Below are 9,729 nucleotides of genomic sequence, written 5' to 3'. Positions count from 1 at the left end.
CCCTTTTTTTCCTACAAATTCAGGTACTCTATACAATTTGTTTTCTTGTTTAATCTCTTTTTGTTTTCATTGGTATCTAAGCCACCAGAGCATCAATATTGGATGTTGAAGTTCTGTAAGGATTCCATTCCAGATCACTTTATATATATATATTTTTTTTTTTAAAAAAAAAGAGATCAGTCGAGGTGTTTTTTGTTTATTTGATAGTGTGTGATTAATCACTCATTTGTTTTCCTTGTGTTCTTTGTGAGATTTCTTTCAATGTAAGCTTAATGACAAAAGAAATATCATTGTGATGATGTGACTGTTTAAAACACAAGTTTTTACAAAAAAAACAGTACGTGGTGGAATGATCATCAGGCGCAGGAGCAATAGTCTCCCATAATTTAATATTGTTTTTATAATCGCCTCCTCCCTACATTTTATTTTTTTCTTAGATTTTTAGTTTTGCCCCATCTAAATCGGGTTAATTAATTACTATCTTGGCGTAGGGGTTGTGTTAATTGTCTCACACCGACTGGATTAAGTAGTTGAGACTTGTATATATATCACTATTTGTACAATCTTATATAAACTGAGACATTTGTTTTTCAGGAGAACATGGCTACTGCCAAGGTTCCGATAAACTGCATGATCAGAAGCTCTCCTCCAACCAAAAACATGAGAAGTTCCTTAGTAAAGATCCCATCCTCTTTTGGGTCCGTTAAATCAATCACCAAAATCTTCGGGCTGAAATCCCAGTCTGGTTTTCGAGCAACTGCCATGGCCACTTAGAGCCCGTTTGATACGAGGACAGGATAACTAAATGATTAATAACTTGATAGATAAGTGGTGGATAAAAAAAGATTATATTTATATTTGATAGTGAATATTATTCTTGGTAATTGATATATTGGTGGGATTGATAAATATATATTTTATGTTATGCCCAAAATACCCTCATTAATTAACTCAATTTTCTCACCCATTAACTTTCTTTCACCCATTAACTTTCTTTTTCCTACTTCTTCGAAGCCTATCTTTCTTTCCCCTAATTCTTTCTTTCCCCCAGTTCTTCGATGCTTACTGAGAAAAAATCGGCAACTTAATACTTTTAATTCTTGCGAGATCTGTCGTGCAAGCTCTGGAGAAGAACACGACAGCCAATTTCAACAAATTTTTTGCGGCTTCCTTCATCGTGTTCTGGTAAGAATTTTTTGGTTCATAAATCATTGATTTCTGTACATGAAGCTATAGACCCTATTCTCAGATCTAGTTCAAGTTAACTACAGTTACATGTTCTTGAACCAATTTAATCTACTAAATTGAATTCCAGAGCTAGAATCAAAATTTCTTGAACATTTTAATGTATCGTTCAATTTAAACATAAGTACAAATTGGATTTTGATTATTTGATAATGTCGTAGTCATATTCTTAATTATTATTGAATTAAAATATCTCAATTATTTTAAAGAATCCTTCTACACGATTGTTTCCTTTAAATGTTGTGATTTTTTTTATTTCATCAAATTAATCCTGATTTGTATTGTTTGGTTTTTATGTAATCACAATTTTAAAAACTCTCTTCAGGTTTCATGAAATTGAAGACACCCCCACAATGTGAATGCGGGAACGGGTTAATGATATTACGTACAGACAGGAACCACTCAACCCACCCGGGTCAGCAGTACTATATATGTCCGGTTGGCCTAAAACATGGGAAGAGATTCTTCTGGTACGATGAGTATCATGCTACAATTGCAACATTCACGGAGGGTCATTCGTATAAAACTGAAAGTAGCTCAACTAATATTGAAGACCAGTCGTTTGATATTGGCAGTAGAATGCGGTATAATAAGCACACAGCGAATTCATCCTCAAGCCCATTTGCTTCTCCTTCGACCGAACATCTACCATATGCCACTAATCAAATGCTTCAGAATGACCGTGGCATGTCATCTCGAAGCCATGTCTTACCTAATCTGTCTGCCCAAAACACACCATATGCACGCGAACAAGTTTGCTGTTGTTTTGTGTTCTTATGCTGTTTGATCTTTGTTCTGTTGGTAGTGATCATTGTCCTCGTTAGTAAATGTGAGATAAATATGTATTGTTGTGTTCTCATGTATTCCAGCTTTTCAGGGTTCATTTTCGGTAGACATGTACGATGTTTCCTTTCGTAGTAATCGATAACTTTGTTTTATGAAATATTGTGTGTTTGAACACTATTATGTTTTAAGCTTCTTTTGCAATTATTGAGATGCATTCTTATATATGATATGAATGTGATATATTATATATAAGATATATCATATATAAGATACATTGCAACAGACATAAGACTTCACCGGAAGTTTATTAAACGAAATCATATATGGTAAGTTATTTAGTGCAACACATTATTTGTATGGTTTGTGTTACACTTAAATATATTTGTTCTTTGTATGCATTGTTTAATAACGTAATTTAACGATGTCTTAGGTAATGGTTGGCAAAAAGATTATTACTTGATTTCACTTCAAATTTTTTCCAGTCCTGGAGTTTGCATGGAATGAGCTCAAGTCAGATTCTACTTTCCTTCTCTCTGAAAATGCATCTTTCTCGGGTAACCTCCAGCATTCAATATTACCATATTGGTTATTCAAGATTATCCTTATTTATTTGCGTACTTTGCTACTTACATCTTATTTGCAACATTCAATATCAGAATATAGGTGTTGACCTAAATGCACAAATCACATCATAATCTACTGAAATATCCTTTGAATGACCTGCATTTACACCTTGGTGGTTGCTTATCATTAATGAAAATTTACTTTTCACTCCATAAATAAGTAACATTTTTTGTTATCTTGCTTTACCAAACTTGCAGCCACTCGTTAGAAATTGATAAACACAAATCAAGAAGATGTCTGTGACATCCCAAGGCTTTTCTGAAGGCAGTGTAAACAACAAGAGGAAAGTTGAAGTGGTTGTCATCTCCGACGACGAAGAAAAGAATGGCAAAGAGCATGTTGTTGTCGTGCATCAGGAGGTAGGTTTGCTTCACAACAAGCTGTCCAAAGACACAAAAAAGCAACGATGCAAATCTTGGGGATATGAAAAAGGTGTGGACGCATACCGTAACCCTCCACCGATGCCTAGTAACGGTTACAAAAGACGCTGCTTCAATCTTGAAGGTCGCCCTCCAAAGCGTCCATTGATCGATTCACACAAAGACAATGAGATAGTGTCAGTCAGCTCCGACGACACCCCACAAGATCCGTGAAAGAGACCTTGGTGTTGCTGCAATTTTAAAGTTTATTTTCACCTATTTTGTATGGAGTACGTGTTATAGACGTCCCTCATTTTGCCGTGATAGGTGTCTTAGAATGAATTGATGTTTTAAGTTCCTCTCGGTTGTAATGGCAGCTTCCTAAATATTAATGTGGCAGATGGCATGTTTATGTAATGACAGCCCTTTTGATATATATAATTAAGAATGCATGATATAATCGTGTGTTTTGAAAACACATTACTTCTTATCTATTTCATTTCATTTTTGGGTTCTACCAAGACTGTGAAGGGCATGCAAGGAAAAAACCATACACTCCATAAATAAACCAGAAACCACGGCTTAATGAACCATAAACCAGAAACCACAGCTCAATGCTTCATGAATAAACCAGAAATTCATCAAAGCATAACCCACAAATGAAGCAGTAATAAACAGAAATCCTTCATACTAGTACTTGAACCAAAAATGATAAAATGCTGAAACCACACTAGTAATCAAAAATTTTTTAACCACTATGAAATGCAGGGAAATTCACAACCATTCCTCAAAAGTCACCAGGCAGAAAAGAACAACTACATGACTATAAATTTGGAACATGCTAAATTATATTTTTGGATTATAGACAGTAGGATTTAGAGGCAGTAGGATTTAATCTCTTGCATGAAGTTTATGTGAGGATAGGAAATATGGAAATCTTAAGAAACTATACAAATTTTGACATAAATGAATGACAGTACATAAGCAGTAATTTGGGAACGCAATATATTTCGAAAACCAGTGTTTTTTCTGAATTACTCAAATGCAGCAGACCAAAAGAGGAAGCAGAAACCTGGAGCAATACATAATCATTGTACATATCATCATTCTACCAACATTCATAAAGTAACACACCAAAATGAATTTAACAAAACATCAGCATTCTAATATCAACGTCAAAATACACCGTCGATCATTGATGTTCAAAAAAACAAAAATACCAAAAGGGCACCTTGTGCAAGAAAAAACAAAACACCAAAAGGGCACCTTGTGCAAGATTTAGTGATAGCAACACCTATATTCCAGTTTGAATTCCATCCATGACAAAATGTTAAACACATCAAATATGCATTTCAAATCAGGTATTTAGGAGACTCTGACTCAAGCTAAGCCTGCCATCCTCGTCCAGCTTCAAAAACAATCCTAACTTGTTGGGATTATCCACCAACAATTCTGCAACACGCACTTTGTCACGCGATGTTAGCCCTGGAACAGTCTGCAATTTTTTCAAGACATTGTCCATAGCTTTATCCAGCCTATTAGCTTCTTCTTTCTTCGAATCTGATGCCATTTCTTTCACAAGGTCTGACATAGCTTCCTTGGTCATCGATGCTATGTTGTTTAACGCAGACACTATTTCATCATCTCCTTCATTCATGACTTTGTGTTTCCTTTTCTTCGGCTTTGTCCCACCATTTGGATTTGGAGTCGGCGAGGGAGTATGAGTAACAGACCTAGACTCAGCCGCGTCTTCGAATATAGGACGGTAAACATCATCCATTCCAACTTCAACTGAATTGGTAAGTTACTCAGCTATATTGACTACATCTTGAGAAATTGCTATGTAGGTTTCAACTTTGTCACCATTTGCCCTGTCATTTCCAAAAATCTCGCACCAATCTTGGTAGTGTGGCCAACGTTTGTAGCGCATCGCTCGGACAGTATTGTCCACCTGATAATGGTATAAAAATCATAAATAAAAATTGAGAGATTAAAGTTTCAGAATGCATATAAAAACTAATACCTTCAGTAATGCTTCTCATGCCTCGTTCGTAGCATCAATCATGTGATCCGTATCATTCCAACCAATGCCACTCTTGGCTAGAATTGATGCCAAATTACTGTAATGTTTCTTCCACACGTGGATTTTCGAAACAATATGCGGCATTCCACGTATATCAGTGTTGGGAAATGCATTCTTCATGGTAGCTTCCAGTAAAGGTAAGTAGCTTGCACGAAATCCATTCTCACTTTTCCAGCCTTTCGTTACCACATCTTTCAAACCTATGAGTAGGACCTCTTCCTCCGGTGCTGTCCAAGTACGGCGTGTCCTATCGGATTTTGTGGCTTTGCAAGTCACACTCCAATTGGTTGCTCCGCTATCCATCGATTCAAACATTCCAGTGATTTAGTACCTATTGCACGTTATGTTAACCGATTAGTTACAATCAATAATAATCAATGATAGCAATAGTATATTACATTTTTATAAAATAATGTATATGCACTGAAACATTTGTAAATATGGCACATTAAAAGAACATATAAAAAGTTTACAAGACAAAGAAACAAAAATTAAAAGTGCATTACAAAATTTAAAAACAAGATTCAGTTTTACAGAAAAACACTAAAATATATTAGGTACGGAACATCGCTCTCGCAAAATTTTCTCTCCACATGTCCCATTCTTCAGATGAATTGAAGTTCTCAATAAATTCATCGCCTAAATCTGGTAGCTGGCTATGTGTCTCTTCTTCAATATCCTCATCAATATTATTCGGCATGTGAGAGCGAATAAAGTTGTGTAACAAAATGCAAGCCATTATAATTCGATTCTAAGTTTTCAAGGGGTAGAAAGATGGGCTTTGAAGGATAGCCCATCGTTTTTTAAGTAAACCGAAGGCTCGTTCAATAACGTTCCTCGCTTTACTATGCCTCCAATTGTACAACTCTTTATAATTCTGTGGGGCAGTGGTACGATTTCCCCAAGCATCCCTATGATATGGTACTCTTCTATACGGAGTCAAGAAACCAGGTATATTTGCATATCCATTGTCGCACAAGTAATATGAACCTAGTCATAAAACAATAATGTAGTTAATATTATGAAGTTAGTACATATTAGTCAACAATAATAAGTACATATTAGTCAATAATAATAATAATAATACCATTACAAGGCAATGATCGTGTCGATTTAAAAATAACACACTACCTCTTTCAACTTTTAGTCCGTCATCACGAGTTAAGGCATCACGGAGCACTCTGGCATCAGCTGCCGATCCTTCCCATCCCGTGAGCGCAAATATAAAGTTCATATCTCTATTGCACACACCCAACACATTAACTGCAATGGTCCCTTTCCTAGTTCTATATTTCGCCTTCTCAGAAATTGGTACATGGACATTAATGTATGTACCATCCAATGCACCGAGACAACCCTCAAACATTAAGGCGGAGTTTCAGATTGCATGTTCATGTAATAAACTAGTAAGTAAATTTTTACCTTGAACCATTTCCATGTCTCATCACTGCAAGTGTCGTCGACGGGGTCTGGCTTCACAAGTAGTATGCTATGTAATTTCAGAACTGAGCCCAAAACTTCATGGAAATAGGAGCTAATTGTTTGACCGCTTCGTACGTAATCATGACCAATTATTCGATTTTTCTTGTGATGTGCTAAGATTGACAAAAACATAGCAACTTTTTCTTCAGTCCTTACATATCTAGAATCTGTCATGCCTCCGACATGATTGAGCAAGTAACATAATTGTGCAAATGAATTTCGATCCATCCTCAAATTAACGATACACTGGACATCTCCCATTTCAATAACCCTATGCAAGTGGTTAATTTGTGCACTCATTCTTTGTGTCATAGTGTACGAAGCTCTTGTTCTACAAAATTGGCTACGTCGTCGGCGGAGTAATCGTGTGCGATGTCGTATCAAAATAGATACCAGCATAAATATACGAAGCAACATTTGGTGCAGCAGCATTAAGATTATAATATTACGTCGCCTAATCTCCATCTTGCCCACTTTTTTAAACATTGATTAGAGAAATTAAAGTTAGCATAAAAACAAGAATTCAAATAATTAGATTCGAACAAATATTATCTAGATGATATACTGTAATGTATTTTTTCTGCAGCATTATCTCAACTTAAATACACTAGATTTTTCACTCCATACATTCACCTGCAAACTTCGATCGTTAAAACAACAAAGGACTTCGGAATTTCAGCTTTCGTTTTTAAAAATTTCAGAAGAATGTGAGACGATTTTCACGGGGAAGATAAAAAAAATTCATATCATTTCTCAAACGGGGATGAAAATGCATAAGAAAAACAAACGGCACATATCTCCTAGATTAGGTTACCTTAAACGACAGCCCCTTTGTTTGAATCTGTTCTCTCAGACACCGAAGTTTCCTCGTGTAGTTAATGGGTGACGATACCTTCTTCGGTTTTTTTCATTTTCGACGGCGCTGCTAAACAGAAGACGAAGGATGAGGGGAGATTTAGGTTTACGCAATGAAATGAGTCATGGTTTTTAATATTTATAGTGAAGGGGTAATTTGGTAAAAAAACAAATTAATCCAACATGACAAAAAGAATCCACGGTAAAAGTGAAAGATTCATTCTCAAGGTGCTACAGTAGAATTTTATCAATCCATTTCCTTATCTGAGCTATCAAATTGAGTCAAACGAGAGATTACAAAACAATCCATGGGTAATCAATCTTATCAAACGGGCCCTTACAGGATAAAATTCATCAGCCCAGATGGCACGGAAACCGAGTTCGATGCCCCTGATGATGCCTACCTCCTTGACTCGGCCGAAAGTGCAGGACTCGAACATTTTCCATATTCCTGTAGAGCTGGTGCATGCTTCACATGCACGGCGAAAATGGTGTCGGGTCGCGTTGACCAATCTGATGGCTCATTTCTTGATGATGATCATATGGAGACAGGATACTTGCTGACCTGTGTTTCTTACCCGACTTCAGATTGTGTCGTTCACACTCACAAGGAGGGTGATCTGTATTGAGATTTGATTCTGTTGATCAGCGTTGCTAGCATCAAGCATGTCGATTGAAATCGGTGAGATTTTGCTTGTTTCTTGTCGAGTTCAGTTGCGAAATATCGGATGTACGTGTTTCATATGATTTTAACAATCTGCATTTTCTTCTGTTTTATTTGGTTGGTTACCAATTCTCTTGCACGGCAAACATTATTACATGGTTGTGTTGATAAAATGTTGATGCTTTCTGGTTGGGCCAAAATTAAAATATTGCCCACGAGACGGATTATTCTATGCTACACCTGTAGTACTTCTCCCCCATGATGTGGTCAAATATTAGTATTTGGATCATCCACACACTTGTCAATTTTCATAAAAATACAAGGAACCCACATAATCTAATGGTGTTGAATTAGGAGGTGAAACACTTCCGGTGTAGCATAGACTAATCCCCTACGAGACTCTAAGAACCGATTTTAACTAATAAACAACCCTCTACGCCATGTTCTCCAACGGTCAAAAATAGAGTGGGAGGTTATCCCAAAATTGGTCAATGTCCTAGTGCTTGATTATTCTTTCAAATGTGAATACTCCACATATTTTAACATCAACCCCGCGCATGATATTCAATCTGGATCATTCAACTATTATAAATGTAATACTTATAGCACCGTTTTGTGTGAAGGATAACACATTGATTGATTATTCATTCATGCTTTATCCAATGTTTGGCTCAAGTTTTTCCAAGAATTAGTGTCATTCACTATTATGTAATCCAAGTTTATTGACTTATCATCCTCATATTATTCATCCATAATCATCTAATCTATGAACCAAGCGGTGCTTCTGTAACATCGAACTAGCCAAGTAAGCAAGACACAGTTGGGAACTCATAGCCATAATCATCCTTTGTTTAATTGCAACATGTATATTCTTAAATTCTTGCATGTTGCATTCCTTTATTTAGCAGATCATTTGAATGTGTAAATTACAGAGGATTGGAATAATAAATCTATATTCAATTGACTATAAGGTACACATTTAAATAGAATACAAAGAGAGAATCTAATCTCCTAAGAACAGAAAGATAATATACTCTTACCAAGTTACAAATATTTAACAAATCCTACCAACCATAGAAATATTCACACAATCTACTTTATATTTTATTTTATTCTACACTCCCCCTCAAGCTTGACTGTAGATGTTGATGAGACCAAGCTTGCCAACAAGAAATTCATGAGTTTGTTCGGACAATCCTTTTGTGAATAGATCAGAAAGTTGATGAGTTGTGGGAACATATTCAAGCCTGACAATCCCTCCATCAATTTTTTCTTTAATAAAGTGCCGATCTACTTCGACATGCTTAGTTTTGTCATGATGAACAGGGTTGTGAGCTATACTTATGGCAGATTTGTTATCACAGTAGAGCTGCATAGGTTCTGTGCACTCCATTTTAAGTTCTTTCATTACTCTTTGGATCCAGATGAGCTCGCATACTCCATGTGCCATTGACCTATACTCAGCTTCTGCACTACTTCTTGCAACTACCGATTGTTTCTTGCTTCTCCAAGTTACTAAATTACCCCACACTCGGGTACAATATCCTGATGTTGACTTTCGATCAGTAACAGAGCCTGCCCAGTCTGCATCTGTGAATGCACTCACTCTTCGATCATCACATTTTGCAAAG

At 36.2% G+C, this 9,729-nt stretch overlaps 1 pseudogene; it reads left to right on the top strand.

The window, feature by feature from the left end:
- Positions 1-600: 600 nt before the first annotated feature.
- LOC140891616 (ferredoxin, root R-B1-like) lies at positions 601-8,139 on the top strand (annotated as a pseudogene).
- Positions 8,140-9,729: the final 1,590 nt, after the last annotated feature.

The sequence above is a fragment of the Henckelia pumila genome, chromosome 1 (assembly GCF_033568475.1).
Source record: "Henckelia pumila isolate YLH828 chromosome 1, ASM3356847v2, whole genome shotgun sequence".
Lineage (NCBI taxonomy): Eukaryota > Viridiplantae > Streptophyta > Magnoliopsida > Lamiales > Gesneriaceae > Henckelia > Henckelia pumila.
The sequence above is the reverse complement of the archived record's forward strand: the minus strand, read 5'-3'. Positions and strand labels throughout refer to the sequence as shown.